The sequence below is a fragment of the Podarcis pityusensis genome, assembly GCF_964106645.2.
Source record: "Podarcis pityusensis genome assembly, chromosome: W".
Classification (NCBI taxonomy): domain Eukaryota; kingdom Metazoa; phylum Chordata; class Lepidosauria; order Squamata; family Lacertidae; genus Podarcis; species Podarcis pityusensis.
Genome location: NC_138045.1, coordinates 35,250,106 through 35,269,259, shown reverse-complemented (window position 1 = coordinate 35,269,259; position 19,154 = coordinate 35,250,106). Strand labels below are relative to the sequence as shown.

The 19,154-nt window shown below is 48.7% G+C and overlaps 1 pseudogene across 1 annotated transcript in view; it reads right to left on the bottom strand.

Moving 5' to 3' along the window:
- Window positions 1–16,768, bottom strand: part of LOC308467691 (inositol polyphosphate 5-phosphatase OCRL-like) — a 38,294-nt pseudogene extending 21,526 nt beyond the window's left edge. The window contains exons 1-4 of the transcript in view: window positions 16,727–16,768; window positions 5,505–5,632; window positions 5,219–5,422; window positions 3,514–3,696 (exon numbers count right to left, since the gene is read on the bottom strand). The product of the transcript in view is annotated as an inositol polyphosphate 5-phosphatase OCRL-like (transcript). The remainder of the gene's footprint in view (window positions 1–3,513; window positions 3,697–5,218; window positions 5,423–5,504; window positions 5,633–16,726) is intronic.
- Window positions 16,769–19,154: the final 2,386 nt, after the last annotated feature.

The following is a 19,154-nucleotide window of genomic DNA, read 5'->3' as shown; positions in this document are numbered from 1 at the left end:
CAAAGCACATAAAGCATTCAAAAACCACATTGTCAGGAAAGCGCTGTTTAACGTTTGGATAAGATATAAGGACTTATTAGAAAACAAAACCCCAAGGTGGCTGTCACCAATGGAAGCGAAAGCCTTGAAAAAGGTCAATATGGAGGTCAAATGGCCGAAATATTGGGAAATTTTGGAACAAGATGGAGATAGACTGAAATTGCAGAGTTTTGAAAAACTAAAAAACAAAGTGCGAGACTGGCTTCATTATTTTCAGATAATGGAGGCATTTAAATTGGACAAGAAAATTGGCTTCCAGGTGGAAAGATCCAAATTAGAAACTGAACTGTTAGAACCCAAAACTAAGAATTTGTCAAGAATGTATAACTTGCTGCTGAAATGGAACACTCAGGATGAAACGGTAAAATCGGCTATGATTAAATGGGCACAAGACGTTGGACATAACATTATGTTTGCTGACTGGGAACAGTTGTGGACCACAGGTATGAAATTTACGGCATGTAATGCCCTAAGAGAGAATATTATGAAAATGATATACAGGTGGTACATAACCCCAGTCAAGCTTGCAAAAATCTATCATTTGCCCGATAACAAATGTTGGAAATGTAAAGAAACTGAAGGTACATTTTTTCACCTTTGGTGGACGTGCCCAAAGATTAAGGCTTTCTGGGAAATGATATATAATGAATTAAAAAAGGTATTTAAATATACCTTCCCTAAGAAACCAGAGGCCTTTCTCCTGGGCATAGTCGGCCAAATGGTGTTAAAAAAAGGATAGAACTTTCTTTATGTATGCAACAACAGCAGCAAGAATACTTATCGTAAAGTATTGGAAGACACAAGAGCTTCCCACACTGGAGGAATGGCAGATGAAACTGATGGACTATATGGAATTGGCGGAAATGACTGGCAGAATCTGGGACCAGGGAGAAGAGTCGGTGGAGGAAGATTGGAAGAAATACAAAGATTATCTACAGAAACACTGCAAAATTAAAGAATGTTAGAGTGATGTTGGATTGAAAATAAGTGGTTTCTAGCTGTACAGGATAAAGTTATAGATAGATTAAGATTAAAGATCAGGATTAAAGAAGTTTAAGGAAATGGTAATTTGGTACTTAAGAGGTAAAATTTCAATGCTATATTACAGTAAAATTAAAGATTAGGATTAAAGAAGTCTAAGGAAATGGAAATTTGGTACTTAAGAGGTAAAATTTTGATGTTATATTATATTAAGATTAAAGATTTGGATTAAAAAAGTGGAAAAGAAAATGCTGGACAAACAATTTGGACTGGAATACAAAAAAAGGGAGGTATGAGGAAGTCCAGAAAATAAGTAAATTTAAAAACGGAAATGAAAAGTGATATTGTTTTTAATTGCTCTGTTTCTTTTTTTGCTTTTTGTTTTTTTGTGTTTTTCTTCTTTTTTTTGGATTATGTATTGTGTATTTGTGTATTTCTTTTCTATGTTTTTCTGTCTAACTTTTTATTGAAACCTTAATAAAAATCATTTAAAAAAAAACAACAAACAAAAAATGCTGACGCAACTTGGGTACAAGCAAGGCGACGCTGACAAGTGCTTGTACAGTAAGTCAAATAATGGACAATTCTCATATATCTTAGCTTTTGTTGATGACCTGATTATTGCCACAGCAAGTGAGAAAGACTATACACAGATAGTAAAACACCTTAGCAAAGAGGTGGAGGTCAAGGAGCTAGGAGATGTCCAGTACTACCTCGGGATCCAGGTGGAAAGAGAAGAGGACGGCTCATTTCTTCTCAGCCAAAGACAGAAGATCCACGAGCTAATTGAGCACATGCAGATGCAAGACGCACATTCAGTTGCTACACCGATGGCTACTGACTTCCTGAAGAATCAGCAGGATTCGAAGCAGTTGCCAGACAACAATGACTACAGAAGCAGAATACGTTGCAGCAACAGAAGCCTGCAGAGAGATCGCCTGGCTTGATCAACTCATAAAGGACTTTGGGTTGGTGAGAAAAGGGCCTGTCAGCTTGCTGGAGGACAATCAAAGTTGCCTGAAGCTGACGCAGAGTGAGAAGTTCCTGGCCAGAACAAAACACATTGGGGTTAAATACCACTACATACGCCAGATGATCCAGGATGGACTTGTGGAACTATCCTACTGCAGCACCCAAGAGATGACTGCTGACATCCTGACAAAACCCCTACCAAGAGAGAGTTTCCAGAATCTATGTGTCAAGCTGGGACTCTGGGTGGTTGAATAAAGTTGTTTATGTTTTGTATATGTTGTATTGCCTGAGAAGGGGTATGTGGGATGTAAACACAGGAGCAGTCAATGACAACATTCCTAGAGTGTACATGTTAGAACATGGGGAGGGATGTCAGTCCAGCAAGCAGGTAAACTTCCTGGGACGGACGCCCTCCGCATGTGACCAGAGGTGGGTGTGGCCTCACCTGTGCAGGTAATGGTAAAAGCACAGGGCAGGCAGCCACTCTCTCTCTCTCTCTCTCTCTCTCTCTCTCTCTGCCATCTTCCTTCGATGAGGAAACATCCAAGGATGCCCTCTTGGCTCTCAGCCAAGAGAGGACGGGACTATTTTACTACAAGATAGATTCTGAGTGTATTTTACCTTTTTAAGCGGTCTGCCTTCTGGGATCATATTCTGAACAGAACGTGAGTAAACTCTTTTATACTTTTATAAAGACTGTGTTGTGTCTTGTATTTTAAGAGGGAACAAAAGGGGAAATCACCAGAGTAATTATTATAGAGGTTCTAGCGAACCTGTGCAAGCGTTACCGTTGCGAACTTAAAGGGGAATGTCTATAAACTCTGCTGATATTTTGGGAACTTGTTAGCACAAGTTGGATTAAGATATAATCCCACAATATATCCTCTCCTGCACCCCAGAACATTCCCACAGGGACGACGACGCTGAGCCGTCAGAGGGAGAAGAGGGAGCAGACTGTGAGCAAGAGGAGGCGTTGGAAACTGAAGAGGCAGGAGGGCAGGAAGATTCTGTGGCAAACAGCAGTCCAGAATCCGAGGCAGAAGTGGAGGCTGGAGGCGGGGGTCAAGAGGCAGAGATCAGGCAGGCTGCTGAAGAAGCCAGGGGGTCTCCCCATCCTGCTGCGATCAGCTCCCCTCCCTGCTGGTCTCCCAGAACACAGAGAAATTAAGAGCATGGAGCAAAGACAGGCAAGGTGTCAGTCTCAGGTTGCTTGGGAAGGACCAGGGGGAGGAGGAGACTTCAGAGAGTGGTGGGAGGGTAGCAACCTTCAGCCTTCACAACTACCTCACTGGGGCAAGACCTGTTGGGAAAGGTTTCTGTGATCACGAGGCCTGCACGGTTTGGGTTTCTTTGAATAAAGAATGTTGGCTTCTTTTGAATAAAACACCACTGACACCAGGTGTTTTTTCTTGCTGACCTCCTCCTCCTCCTCCTCCTCCTCCTCCTCCTCCTCCTCCTCCTCCTCCCTCCAGCTCCTGACAGCTGTCTGGCTGCTGAAGAAATGGGTGGGGTTGGACTTACTTTCTTGTACTTGGATTTGGAACGCAAAGCCTTTTCCACAGCTGTCAGCCACTCTTGCTCCTTTGTCGAGTCCAAGTAGAAGAAAGCCTCTGTGCTCAGGTCCAGCTCCTGGAACCGAATGCCCAAGTGCCAAAGAGAAGGATGTGGAACTGCAGGAATAGGACTCCAATCGGAACAGACGGGCTGGTTAAATATGCAAAGACAACAGGAGTGTGCAAGGGCAGGCAAGATCAGGACCAAGAACAAACAAGTAATACCAGCCACTTCTTCCTCAGCTTAGCTATTCTGGGCTCCAAAGGAGCTTTGCTAATGAAAGAAAAAAAGCTTTTTCCTTGTATTTTTTAAGATGTGTCAGCCAGCCTGATATCTAAGCACTATCCCAGTAGCCACAGGCAACCAGAAATTCTTCGAAGGCAAGTGAGTTGGTTGATCTCTCCATTCTTCCTTCACCTGGCAACCTGGTTTCCAGGCTGGCTTTCCGGGAGCAGAAAACCACTTCTCAGATCTGCTGTGCCAAGCTGGTTTGCTAGAAGATTACCCTTGTCCTCTTTGCAAATCTCCTAAATGGCTAGCCTTCTGTGTTTCCATGCTGGCCATGAAGGAATGGGCATTCCCGACTCTGAAAACAGCACAGAAATACAGCCTGTCTAGTAAAGGGGTAAAAAGAGCAAGCTAAACAGCCTCTGTAAAACAGTAGCATCTGAAGCTGCTAACCACATACTGATAAACATATCATAAAAGCAGACATGAAAAACAAATGGCCACTGGGTACTACTAACAGTGGGACACGGGTGGCGCTGTGGGTTAAACCACAGAGCCTAGGACTTGCAGATCAGAAGGTCGGTGGTTCGAATCCCCACGACGGGGTGAGCTCCCGTTGCTCGGTCCCTGCTCCTGCCACCCTAGCAGTTCGAAAGCACGTCCAAGTGCAAGTAGATCAATAGGTGCCGCTCCGGCGGGAAGGTAAACGGCGTTTCCGTGCGCAGCTCTGGTTCGCCAGAAGCGGCTTAGTCCAGCTGGCCACATGACCCGGAACCTGCACGCCGGCTCCCTCGGCCAATAAAGTGAGATGAGCGCCGCAACCCCAGAGTCGGCCACGACTGGACCTAATGGTCAGGGGTCCCTTTACCTTTACCTTACTACTAACAGTACGAGGAAATAACCAAAGCAAAAACTTTGTTTGAAGTAGTAAGCTTAGCATTATAAGGATGACCCACACCAAGTGTTGGGGGGGGGGGTCACACCTCCCTGTCCTCCAGCACAGCTTTTAGGAGGAGTTCCAAAGGTTTTGCTTCAGTTTTGGATTAACTGCATCTTGTCACAATGTCTGAAGCTGCACAAACTGCTTCATTTGAACCATGGCTCATTGAAACAAGCCAACTTCCAATCGTGGGTTTACAAAGCTGGTAAAATTAACCACCATAGGATCTGGACACACCAAACTGTGGTTAATTTAAAATCCAAGTGGAAGCTTCCCAATAGGCTTGGGGTGGGGGAGAGGTGTGCAAACCTGGAGGAGAGGCTGCCGTCCTGCTCATAAAATGAAGCCACGGTTCAGTATGTGGCACCAAGGAAAATTGCCCACCACAACTAATACTTTCCATTACCCACCCATGTGGCCTGAGTGAACAGGACAGACTTTGCCTGGCACCCAACAATAAAGCTGTCATGTAGATGTCGCTTTCTCCAGCCCCAACTCTGATACAGGTTCCACTGGTCTTTGCACTTTTGCATGATCTGACCTGAAATTCTGGGTGTTGACATATTCCTTCTCTCTCTTGGCGAGGACGTGCTTGATGAGTCCCTCTCTCTGTCCGGACTGCGGATGTGTGGAAGGCACAAAGAGCTGGCGCATAGTGTGGGTCATTGGGGTTGCTTCTTGCTCATGCTCTCCTTGTCACGGATACGCCTCAGGGAGATGAGAACAGAACTCAAGTAGTACATAAAAGCAAGGAGGCGGGAGGGCACAGTACACCTCTAAGGCAACTTACAGCCTGCTTGGTGGCAGCGGTGGGGGTGGAGGCTCCCGGCGGGCACTCATTTGCTGATTCTGCAGGTTTCTTTCCTTCTCCATGAAGTTATCCTCGAATCCCAGAATTCCGGAGAGAGGAAAAGACTTCTGAGGTTAGAGAGGCTTCAGAACCGTTTGGGGAGGTTTCGGGAAAGGAACTTAGAAAATACTTAACTGCAGGAAAATGTTCCTGCCTCCCCACAGCACCACATTTGCCGGACAATTGCCTCTCAGCTTATGCACGTTTAGGAAGGATTGTGGAGGCAACAGGTCCTCCCCTCAAGGCCTTTTCCTCTAAAGGAGGTAGACTGGTCTTCTCCAATCCTCTGGCCACTGCTGAGTTTTCCAAACTTGCTGGCATATTGCGTGTAGCACCTTAACAGCATCATCTTTAACAAAATTTAATAGTTCAGCTGGAATATCATCACTTCCACTGGCCTTGTTATTAGCAGTGCTTTCTAAGGCCCATTTGACTTTGCTCTCCAGGATGTCAGGCTCAAGGTCAGCAACCACACTACCTGGGGTGTATGAGACATCCATATCTTTCTGGTATAATTCCTCTGTGTATACTTGCCACCTCTTCTTGATGTCTTCTGCTTCTGTTAGGTTCTTTCCACCTTTGTCCTTTATTATGGTAATCGTTGTATGAAATGTTCCTTTCATAGCTCCAGTTTTCTTGAACAGATCTCTGGTTCTTCCCATTCTGTTGTTTTCTTCTATTTCTTTGCATTGCTCGTTTAAGAAGGCCCTCTTGTCTCTCCTTGCTATTTTTTGGAAATCTGCATTCAATTTCCTGTATCTTTCACTATCTCCCTCGCATTTTGCTTGCCTTCTCCAAGTCCACCTTTCCTTTTGAAGCAAAATGTCCTTGAAATGGGGGAGAAATGCCCTGCATGAAGTCTTGGGTTTGCAATTTGGGAGAGGGAAGACTGTCTGCGGCGCTGGGGAGCGGGCAGGCTGGCGAGGCCCCCTAGATCTAGAGGCCCTAGGCTTCTGCCTACTTAGCCTATACATAAATCCGGCCCTGCCTATGTCACAGTGAGCACAGGCCCATCGATCACGTGCAAGGCATTCTGCGTGTTGGGAAGGAGCCTCCTGTTCTGGGCCAGGTGGAAGAGTGACACCAGCAGAAGACTGGGTGGTGGGGTCGAAGCTGATCCCGGGGAGCACGTGAGGAGTCAAGGCTTCCCGCATGAAGGCCTCGCTTCCCCTAGAAGTCCCTGCCTCCTGGTCTGTGTTCGCTTTCTTCTTCAGGTACAGCGCCAGCATGTTCTGGATGGTGCACCTGCTTTCGGGGGAGAGCTTGTCGAACTGGTCCACACTAGAAGAATAGCCATGAGACGGGTGAGACTCCTGCAAGGCGTCCCCAAAGTCAGGGGAACATAAGCGCATTTGAAGAGCCTTGCTGGGTCAGGCCAAGGCCCATTCAGTCCGACATCCTGTTGGCATGTAGTTGGTCCACCACAATTGCAAGATTATTGCATCCTTCAGGAATGGTGTGTCCAGCTCCATCTGAGTCATCATCCAGGCACGCTGTGGAGCTGCCTGGATGAGAGATGGGCATCTTCGGCCAGTCAGGGGTGAAGAGCTGGCAAGATCCCCTGTACTGAGCAGAAAAGCAAACTCTTTGGCCTCCGAGATCTCTCCCAACTCTCAGCAGCCCTCACTGTGAGCCGTACTAGAGGAATTTTGTCCTGCTTTTGCTGAGCTACAACACAGGAGCGCACCCCCAGCTGGCCATGATGTGGTAACCCTGGCGAAGCATTGCAGAGCAACTGAGAAAGCAGAATGATGTTTGCGTGGACAGTCCATTAGAAAGCTGCACTATTATTGCATCGAGAGCACTTTGCAGAATACGGCCCCCCTCCAGGCAAAAACATCCGTCTGGAGGCACAGTAGCTTTCATTTCGGAGGTTGTGGTTTTACATCTTCCTATTTATTTATTTATTTATTTGTTCGAAATTATTTATTTATTTCATAAAACTTATACACTACCAGATGGTAAGAAACATCAAAGCCGTTTACAGAAAGATAAAACCATAAAATCAGGAAAAACCTACAGTACATTAAACGCTGAAGAAGTGAATACCAGAATAGATCAGAACTCACTCCCAAGGTAAGGGGAAGAGACATGGCTAAGATGGCAGGACAGCTTACTCTATGGTGTTAACCCCTTCATGCACTAATTAGACTGAAGCATGTTGGTTATATGAGACTGGTTATCCCGCACAACATGCTCTCACGCAACCCATGCCCTCCAACTGAAAACCCATTTCCTGGACAATATCAACATTGTGTTTTGTGCCTGTGAACTGCACAGTGAATATTTTTATTAGAAAAGAAAACAGCCTGGTGTTCCAGCTTCTCAAAGTTGTTTTATTCAGTGCGCTGCTACAGCTTGTCACACCCAAATCCTCCAAAGGAATCTGCCAAAGTGCTTTTCCAGGCAAAAGGGGGCAGAGGGAGAGAAACCAAGAACCTCAAATTCACTAGACCAGGGATGGGGAATTGTGTGGCCCTCTAGATGTTGTTGGATTCCATCACCCCTGACCCTCGGCCATGCTGGCTGAGGCAGAAGGCCATTGGATCTGGCAATATCTGGGAGCCCACAAGATTCCCAGCCTCCGCCCTAGACAAACAACCAAGCACTCAGCTGTGAGGCACGCCTCTTACCAGAGGGAGGGTCACTCCAGAGGCAGCTGTGGCATGAGGGTGCTGGATCATGCCTTTGTGGGCACATCTGAGGATTAAAGAGGACCCCCTAGGAAGCATGCTTGGAGATCTTCCTTACCACGTGGCTCTCTGGCAAAAACACAACAGTACTAACAGCCATATGGAACCACACCTCAAAGGTGGATCAAACTTCCCAGATCCTGTAGCCTACATCAGGAGGAAGACTGGGGCAGAGGGGCCTAGAGTGGGAGTCAGAGCTGCTCTTAGGGCTGCATGTCTGAAGCATGGGCAGAAATCTTTGGGTGTGAGGTTGCATGGGGCTGTCTCCTTGTGTTTTGGTGATGCCAAGCCGCCAGCCAGCCAGAGGCAGGCAACCAACTGGCTCCAGGGGCAAGCTCCTTTGCAAAGCCAGTCTAACTTCACCAAATCCAATGACAGAGTGACCATTCGGCCCGTGTTCTGCTTCGCTGTGAAATTGCATGTGTTCCTCAACCCAGAGAACCTCTTTTTCAACGTCAAGCTGGTCTAAGGAAGAAAAGCATAAGAGTTAGTCTTGAATCCCCACACACATGTGCTGGGAGATGCCTGCACACCGCACATGTAAAGCACATCTCCCACCCACACCCAAAAAGTCCTGGGAACAATGGTTTGTTAAGGGTGCTGGGAATCGTAGCACTGTGAAAGGAAAACTAAGGTTCTTAGGATTCTTTGGAGGGGGTGGAATGTTGAATACACAGCAGCCACATGGACGGACGGACACACACACACACACACACACACACACACACCAGCATAGCTTCAACTTTTAGCACAAAAAGTCTTCAGCCAGATGTCATGCAACCCTTTGGCAGGGGCAACTTATCATTTTATTGATTTTCCATAACAAACAATTAAAAAGGCGGACAATCTTGCAAAGGAGTGTTGCTATTTAAACTGCTGGTGTGACGTAGGAACCCGAACAAAGAAAAGGAACAAACTACTCAGAGTCTGCTTCCAATTGCCCTTGTTCTCCACCTCCCTCTATCCTAATCAGCCGCAAACAAGAGTTCAGATTTGAAAGCCTTGTTATCACCTCATTCCCTTCAATTAGCCAGCTGCTCTGGCAGATGACATCAGTTCCTTCCCGCTCCCAATATTCCTGCTCCTAACCTGGTTAGCCATAGCCCGGAAGCTGAATCTCAGGGGAACGCCTTTGGGCTGGGAAGGGCTCATCTTTTCTGGGCCTCTTCTCCCCATCAGGAAGTGGTGCTTGGCTCCTGGCCTGTGAAATGCGCTCAAAATTTAAAGGTGCCTTCTTTCCAGGGAGCCAAGGAAGAAGGGTGGAATTTGTTATACCCCAAAACCTTCCCACGTCAGAGATGCAGGAGTTGCGTCACCTCCAACTTCCTCAGGAATGAAGCAGCTACGAAAAATGAAACATCCCACCTGGGAACGGTTTCTGAGAGAGCAACAGCAGAAGACCCAGACTCTGGCAAGATGAGCATTTGCCCAGTGGATTCTGGCCGGTCCGTGAGGGCAGACAGGGGATGGCTGCGGTGGCCGCCAGCCCCTTCCCACTCCATCTCAGATACAGAACGCATTGGCTCTGCCACTCCTTGGCTCTGGCGCCACCTACTGTTGGCCTCCTTGCATTCCACCCTACCAGTCCCAATGAGCACCATCCACCCCTGAATTGGTCCAGAGGCACAGAGCAGGAGTTAGGTGATCTTGCGCCCCGGCAAAACCGTCCAGATTGCGCCCCCAGCCACGGAAGTTAGCTCTTCTTTCCTCCGCTCCTCCAACCCCCCCCCCCACCACCTATTCAATTCACCCTGGAACTACAAGTATCGAAAAGTACAATGTTAGAGGTTTCCCCCCACCCCATAGCAATATAATTGGATTCAGCTAGCTGGTCAGTCTACTTTCGGTTTCACTCCTGGCTCCTGGCAGATAGCAGAGGAAGCGAACCAATAGTCACGTTCATCTGTACTGGCTCAGTATGCCCTATTCTGACAGATGCTGCCTTTCATAGTCACGCCCAAGAGCCTTTCCGCTCCAGAGATCTGGGGCTGAACCCGGGATCTGCACGCCAAGGCTGGAGTGTCAGCTGGCCACGTTGGGCGCCTGCCTGGAGAGTGGAAGCCGGGGGTTCAAGGGACATCGTGCTGCTCCTGGCAACCCCCACCCAACCCGACGTCCTCCTCCGCCTGAATCCCGCTTCCCCTGGGACGCACTTCCCATCCTGGAGCGGCTGGGGTGGGAGCGCTCCCCACCCCCCTTTCCAGACTCTCCTCGTTCTTCTTCTTCATGCCTCGGGTGTTTTCCTGAGTGTATCTTCAGAACAACCCTCTGTGAGGGAGGCTAAGCTGGCCCAAGGACTGGCCCAAGCTAGCTCAGCCAAGTTGCCAAGGCCAGCATTTAAGACCACGCACCCTTTCCCCTCAGATGATAAAGCCGGGATGAGTCATGCTAGCAGCCCGTGGCCTTGATGGGCTTTGAGGCAGCCCAGCCCCCTTCTCTGCAAGCAGGCTGCCTCCGGGGAGGACCAGCACTTTTCTGACGGGACAGAAGCGCACGACTTCCCCCTCCCACTTGCCGCCCGCCCCAGTCTTTGCTCAGTTTAGCGGCTCATCCCAGGTGGGAATTCGGGTGGCGCTGCTTGCAGAAGGAGAAGTGGCTGGCGCTAGCGGACACTCCCATTGTTCTTCTCAGGTAGGACTTGCGGGATCCAGACGAACATTTTACCAAAAAGTATGGCTTGACTACTGATTTCCCATTTAAAGGAAGGCAAAACGACCGAAGTTTGGCGGACAGGTGAAAAAAACCATGAATTACATTTATAGTTCTGTGAGATGCAAAGGAAAGCTTGCTTTTTAAACTTGCATTTTACAGCTTGTTGCTTGGTGCGGTTAACGGAATGGGGATATTGAGAAAGAAGAGACTTGGAATTAGAAGGTTAGGATTTAAGGTAAGGTTACCAGATTTTTTTTCAAAGAATCCGGGGGCACTTTTTTTTCCCCAAAAGAGAAACAAATGTTATTTTTTTAAAAATCATTTTTTTAAAAAATAAGAAGTAATACCTTCTCTTCTGGGTCTCCTCTGTCACGTGGCCTTCCTCTGGGCCCCAGCCTGATCTCTTGGAGTGCTATCTGCCATGAAGTAGGCTCAGGTCGGGCCTGGGCTCGGCCCTGTGTCCTTGCCCTCCTGGTGCTCTCCTACCTCTCTTCCTCAGCGGCCACAAGGTTGGGGCTCCCCTCTTTTTTCTCCTTCCTCTTTCTCTCTCTTCCTTCTCCTTCTCCCTGGGTTGGCTCCGGGGTTTTTACTGGCCCTGGAGTGCCGCTGGGCAGTCGGCCACGTGGCCAGGTGCTCTCGCTCCCGCCTCGATTTGGGTCCGGGGGGGTGTGTGTCAGCGGTTCCCCCAGTTGACGCGCCGGGCATCCCTGGTTCCCCCTCAGCAGTGGCAGCGCAGGCGGCAGTCTCAGCAGCCCGGAGCCAGCCTGGTAGTGCACTTGGCTCTGGCTGGCTTCAGGAGCTGCTCATTGCCGTGGCACCCGCCATTTTGCCTCGCCGGAAGTCCCCATATGGTGTGTCTTGTGCCGTTGAACCAATCACGCAACATTCCTTCCCTACTAATAAATCTACAACACTTAACATATAAATCTGGGGGCCTTATATGAAATCCGGGGACATTCCGGGGACGGATTTTGTTGGGGACAGATTTGTAAATCCGGGGACTGTCCCCGGGAGACGGGGACATCTGGCAATCATTCCGTAATAGGGCTTCTCCTGCCTTTGCCAGTATGTCAGCCTTCTCAGCCTCCTTAAAGAGGGCGTTCAGAAGCACTTGTACGTCTGGCCATATGGGATTGTGAGTGGAGAAGGTGGCGCAGTCTGGATGAGTCCCTCTGTCTTGCTCTTTGGTCACTGTGACCGAGCACCATTTGGGGCCGATCAGGATCTATGGGGAAGGGGATCCACCCAGAAGTTGTGGAGGGAACGGGAAGAGAAGCTTGGTCAAGAGACTGGCTCATGTCAGAAGGAGGCCTGACTGCATCCTTGGCGAAGCCCAGGGCAGGGCAGGAAGGCAGCATTGCCCAGCGGGAAGGCATTTGGAGGCAAATCATCAGCAAGGAGCAGAAAATCCCCTCCCCTTCCCTCAAGAAGACTGAAGAATCTCTAGTCGGCACTCAGGTGAGTTCAGCATCCCAGGTCTCTGGGGTGTTCCTGTCCATTACAAAGCTGACTCGAGGCTCCGTCAACTGAGCCCCTACACTCCTTGCGTACATGAAAGGGGCACAGAAAGGATGGGAGGCAGCCTTTTCCTGGAGCCGTCTTACCTGCAGCAGTTCACTCGCTGGCTGCTGACCCTTTTCCTCCATCACCTGGATGATCCTCTCAAGAGAGGAGAGTTTCCTGCAGAGTCTGGCCAGCTGCTCACCCCTTCTCCCTGCAATCTCCTTCTCCACCTCTTCCACATGATTCAGCAGACACTTTTCTTCTTCTTCTTCCAGGAACTGGCGCAGTTGTCTCAACTACTCCACAGTCTTCAGCCTCTCCGGTTCTGAGGAGGTCGGAGTGAGGAAGATGGTCAGCCTTCAAAACATCAGCAAGAGAATTAGGATTTGAATTGAACTGCTTCCACCCTCTCAGCTCACAAGTCCTCAGGCTTCTCCTTGACTGCTTTTCACATAATAAACAACAATGGGAAATAAACTCCATTTAGCTGCATTCAAAGGTGAACTTACCTAATTCGCAATTCTTGGGAAAATATGGAGACCAAAACAGCAATCTGTTGAAATTCACACCTCTGAATTTCTCAAGGTTGACCCAGCCAGGTAATGTTCACAAAAAATGTATTTACGAGAGTAAAGCATGTATCAAAATCTTCATACGAGAAGGTAGCCACCCTAGCATTTGATTCATTTTCAGAATAATAAATAAATAACAAACCGATATGGAGAAAGGAGAAATGGGGAGAAGTTGAAATGGGCAGATTTCCCCCTCCCTCCTCAGTCCGGACTTGCTTCTTGAAGTGCTTGTTCCCTCACTAGTAAGAATAGGGACACTTCCAAGGAGGTCTTTGCTTTCCTTGTCCAGGTCTGCTTGATAGGCCAGAATTTCCCCTCTCTCTTTCCTCCGAATCGCCAGGTGGCGACAAAGAGAGGAGATGAATATTCTACTGGCTTCTTGGGTCCAGTGGCCTTGCTATAATAGGAAAGTAATTGACTGGAGGAAAGAAAAGTACAGAGGTTTTCAACCTTTTGGGGTCCACGGCTCCCTGGACCAACTCCCTTCTTTCTGTGGCACCCCTGGGGGGCTCAGGAGACCAGTTAGGTCCCCCCTTGCTTGCCTCCCCTCCCCCTTTCTCGAACAGCCTCCCTTGCGGAGTGCTCTCTCAGCCTCGTCTCCTCTCCCCTCTCCTTAGGAGTCCTCCTCTTGGTCTCTGAGCTGCCCCCGCTGCCCCCCAGGGGCCTGGGACTTGCCTGTCCATTCCCAACAGCAAGGGCCCCTCGCCAGTTGGCTTGCTTCCTCTGAGGCCGCCTCAGCTCCTGGCAGCCCACACCCCCTGGCCAGCCCCAGAGGCACCATTCTCTGGGGGAGAACAGCTGGGCAAGCCTTGGGGAGGCAGAGATGGCATCCGAGGAGGGAGGGAAGGAAAGAGGGACAGAGGCCAGTGTCTCCCGCGGCACCCCTGACCATCATTCAAGGCACCCCAGCTGCCACAGCACACTGCTTGAAAACCACTGCAGAACTGGGATGGGAAAGGTTTCTAGTCCAACTAACTGGTCTGGAGAAGAGGAAAGGCAGCCATGCTTGCTCCTTTGTCTTCTCCGAGGAGACTTCCAGCCTGACTTCTCATCTTGAGGCCCCAGGGAGAAGTAGGAAGAGGAGGAGGAGGAGGAGGAAGCATCCCCAGAAGAAGTGTGGTCCCCACCAGTAGGTGCTTCCACCCCCCATTCCTAAATCTGCTTCCAACAGATACTTGGAGGGGGGGGGCATCCTGCACCATCTGGTCAATTCCTGGTGTTAGGAGAATTAGAAGGTCTAAGATATAAACACATACATAAATACCGAAAGTAGTTCTCATCACAAAAGAATATGCAGGTAAACCCATGAACAGCCAGGTAAACCCATCAACAGGTTTCCTGCCAGACAGGAGTCTGTTGTAGGCCACCCCTTCTGTGATGTATGTATGATGTATGGAGGGGTGGCCTTGGGCTCCAGGGTGGGCAATTTCAAATGTCTATAGAAGGACTTGGTTCGGGGTCTCCTCCTCTCCCCTGCGTGCGGGGGGGGGGGTGAGCACCCTGTTGCAACAGGTAATAAAGATTTGACTTACTAGCTGCTTTGCTTCTCAGTATTCTCTGGTTGGCCTCTGTTATTTTCTCCTACCGATAGAGAAGCTACCAAAGGACTCTATATGGGCTCTGAGGTACCCCAGAAGGGAAAAGGAGCCGTTTTTTCCTTATAACACTGGCCCCCAGTCCCCACCCCCTTGCAGCTGACCCCTTGCTGCTCTCTGCTTGGCAGGGTATTGAGGAGACATCCTGCTAGCCAAAGGAGACATGTGCAATTCACATTTGTAGTGTTCTAAATATGTACAAAGCAACCTTGCTGGGGGATGTGGATGAGGTTAACCCTTTCTTTCTCTCCCTGCCATGGTCCCATGAAGCTGCTGTATTTCAAGGGAAGATCCCTTGGCCCCCCTGGCAGAGAGAAAGACTTTGACTCCCTCCTCCCAGCCATCCCAGCAGCCCTCAGGCTTCCCCTTGGCTGCTTCTAAGGTAATAAACAACCACCAATGAATACCATGCCTACTCTGGATCTGAGAATTAAGAAGATCACCTGCCAAGAAGAATACACAGCTATTTCTCCCCCTCAAGGTACCTTGTATTCCTCGACAGCCTCTTCCAGAGGAATCACCTCGTGGTGTTAGTGCTACTTGGATCTGCCCCAAACCACACAGATGGGGGCTTCATCCTCCTTGCAAAAGAGTTTCAGGGGCTCCTGGTGCTTCTCACAGACTCCTCCTTTCCCTCTGGAAGACTGAGAGTCTTGGCTACTTCGACAAAGGTAGCCAATTGACGATTGCGGACGAAGCTCCTTCTCTGGACTCCAACTCGGCCTTGAGGACAGGAAGCCAGCCTCCTTTTTGCCCCGCTGCACTGGATCAGGCCGGACCGGCAGAAGTTGTGCCCACACTCTGGGATGGTCCCTGTGTCATAAGAGAGTCAGGGTCAGAGAGGGGAATGAAGGAGAAGGACCCTACCAATATCAAATAGATCGTATTCTGCCTTCACACCCTACAAGAAGGTCAACGGTGCCTTGGGGAATGGATCCTTTTTTGCTGTATCAAATTGTATCCTTTTTGCTGTATCTTTCTCATTGACTTTAAGAATGGATCTGAATGTAGTTTTCGACTCAAATGTATTTTCCCTCAAAATGCTGTACTTTTCTAAATGTATCCAAATGTATCCAAATGGGTTTTTGTATTTCCCCCCAAACTCATCGCCTAGAGAATGTTCCCTAAATGTAACAATCACTTGTTCCAAATGTATTTGATTCAAATGTATTCAAGTGTATACTTTTATGGGGAAACGTAGCTAGGAAAATGTGGAGTTATATATATATATTGCTTATACTGCCTTTGAACGGTCAACGTTCCACCCTCTATCCTTTCAGGAGCTGCCAAAAACACTCTCCACACCACACTGCCATCTACTGGGTCTACAAATGATACCATGAATACACACAAATACAAGCTCTAAAATAAATTAGTTTTATTTTCCCATAAGTATGCAAACATAAGACTATCACACCCAAATTGATAGCTATGCAGAACAGGATCCCCCCCCCCCATCGGATAGCTGCCTGCGCGGCTGTCTTTGAGGGGGGTGGAGGGAGGAACGGGCGGGATCGACATCGGATAGCTGCCTGCCTGCCTGCCTGCCTGCCTGCCTGAACATGCCGTGCACCCGGGGGGCGCTGCGACCGGCGCCCATTGGGAAGGAACAAGACAGGAAAAGGAAGGAAATGGGAGAGGTATTTTTAAGGTCCCACTTTTCACATGGTGTCCTGTTGTGTGGTCGGAAAGTACTCTTTATTGTTTGATTTGGGTTAATGTCAGAATAAAAGCGAGTTCCTTCAAAATAACACATTCCTTTTTATCTTACCAATTTCTCATATTGTAAGAAGCGGAAGAAGAAACCATAGAGAGCATTCATATTTTCCTTCTGATCAATGAAGTCAAACGTTACAATTATCCATTTTAGAATGAGCACCTATAGGGAGAAGACAGATCTCAGTAAGCCAAAGCAAGGCCAAGACAACAAACCCCTTCTGGAATATGGTCAGCGTGTACAACATCTAGCTGAATCATCACCAGGATAACTAAGTCAGACTGGGGGAAATATCATTCTTCAGAACCAAGACATCATTACCATGCTTTCCAAGTTACCTGAAAGTCACTAGAACACTTGCGAGCACAGAGCCAAGACACAGCTGAAAGAAGAGCAAAAGACGGAGTTTGGCCTCATTAGGTCCCCCTACCATGAACTCCTTAGGTGGGCCACCCTGCGCCCGCCTCGGCATCGCACCTCGCTATTCTGCAACTCGAGATAACACTGAACTGCTCTGCAGGGTTGTTGTAAGGATTGCAAGTCAAGGCATCCGAACTGCCTTTGAACATTGAAAAGCCCCTAGTCAATGCTTTGAACTACTGTCGCTTTAAAAAGGAAACTCTGATTAGTAAGAGTTTGGGGAATTAAAAATTGGTTTGTCCTGGGGGCGCTGAAGCTGTGTTCTGGCTTGAAAACCCAGTGAGACCACTGGGCCATCTAGTTCTGTATGGTCTGCCACAGCCAGCAGCTGCTCTCCAGGATTTCAGAGCTCTCTTTCCCATGAATGGGTTGAAACTGCTGCTTTTTGCATCATGTGCCTCTCCCAGAGCCATTTCCTGTATAGCGTTCTACAATCCATGTAGTCCTGCTTCTTCCAGCTCAGTTCAGTTCATTCTGCAACTGTGCAAGTTAGGCCGCATCTGCTTTATGCATTCAAAGCACCATCATGCCCCTTGACATGCTAACAGTTGCATCTTTGTATTCAATCCCTTCAGCACCTTGGACAGCAGTCTCTCAAGGCTCAGCCACAGGTACCTGGTGCCCCATGCTTCCTAGGCCCAGGTCCGTGCTTTAAAGGCACTGTGTCCGAGTGTTTTGTTGTCCCAGGGCTTTCTAATTTTCAGCATCCCTTTCCAGGGCAGCTTTATTTATTTCATGTCTTTAAGGAGTCCTCTGTGCGTGGCAAAGGCTTGTTGCTGGGACAATAGGAGGCTGCCTTATACTGAGTCCCACTATGGCTCTATCTAGCTCAGTCTTGTCCACAATGGATGGCAAAAACTCTCCAGGGTTTCAGACAGAGGACATTCTAGCTGGAGATACAACAGATTGAACCGGAGAGCTTCTGCATGTAAGCAGCTGCTTTACCACTAAGCTATGGCCCTTCTCCCATTGCTTCTGCCCTGAATGAACTGCAAGCCTGTCCTCCAGTCCTCCCAAAACTCTCTTTTGTGGCTACACTCTGCAGGAGGTCATTGGTTGCAGAAGTTGAGCTGTCTGCACAAGTGACTGAATCCGTGAGAAGGCTGATCTGTAATGAAATGCTGACTTTCAGGCATCTCTTGAAGACCTTTTCTATGCCAACAGCTCTGTGCTATCATTTAAACATTTCTTGAGCACCCAGACATTTGATTTCTTTGGACTGATTTTAATGTCCACCCTCCACCCGCTTTTGTACATTGCCGTATTTTATGACATGCCCTAGCTTCTGAGAAGCATGGGGAGGAATGTTTGTCCAGCCAGCAGGTAAACTTCCTGTTTCCTTCTGGGCTGGGACAAACTTCCTCTACATGTGACTAAAGGTGGGTGTGGCCTCACCTGTGCAGGTAACGACAAAAGCACAGGGCAGGGCAGCCATCTCTCTCTCTCTTTCACCACATGCATCGAAGAAGCAACATCTGCTTAGCCAAAGATGCCCTCTTGGCCTCCAGCCAAGAGAGGACAAAGGGACTGTCTTCTTATGGAATAGTTTTCAAGTGTATGTTACTTTTCTAAGCTAAGTCTGCCTTCTGGGATCCGATTGTGAACAGAATGTGAGCAAACTCTTTTTATACTTTTATAGAAGACTGTGTCATGTCTTCTCTTTTATGAGGGAATAAGGGGGAAATACCAGAACAGTTATTATAGAGGCTTTAGCGAGCCTGAGCAAACGCATCCGCTGCCAATTTTAGAAGAGGGGAATGTTACTCTGCTAAATTGTGGAACTTGTTAACCCAAGTTGGATAAGGATATAATCAGACAATATATCCTCTCCTGCATCCCTGAACATTCCCACAGGTCTGAGGGACGGTGGACAGGCCATAGGCAAACATGTCCAGACGTCTCACTCAGTACAAGCTTAACACAGGCAAACATGTCCAGGCACCTCTTAAGTAAAGCTAAAGGTAAAGGGAGCCCTGACCATTAGGTCCAGTTGTGACCGACTCGGGGTTGCAGCGCTCATCTCACCTTATTGGCCCCCGAGGGAGCCGCCATAAAGCTTCTGGGTCATGTGGCCAGCAGGACTAAGCCGCTTCTGGCGAACCAGAGCTGCGCACGGAAACGCCGTTTACCTTCCCGCCAGAGCGGCACCTATTGATCTACTTGCACTTGGACGTGCTTTCAAACTGCTAGGTTGGCAGGAGCAGGGACCGAGCAACGGGAGCTCAGCCCGTCAACCTTCTGATCGGCAAGCCCTAGGCTCTGTGGTTTAGACCGCAGCGCCACCCGCGTCCCTCCTGCGCATCCATACCCTGGGGCAAGTCTGGGGATGGGCTCTTGGTTTCTTTGGCCAAGGAACTGCTCAGTAATTGTCACCTTTGGGCACTTCCCTGGGTGGGGGGGGGTGTACACGTGTCCTCACGCTTGAGGGATTATGGCGG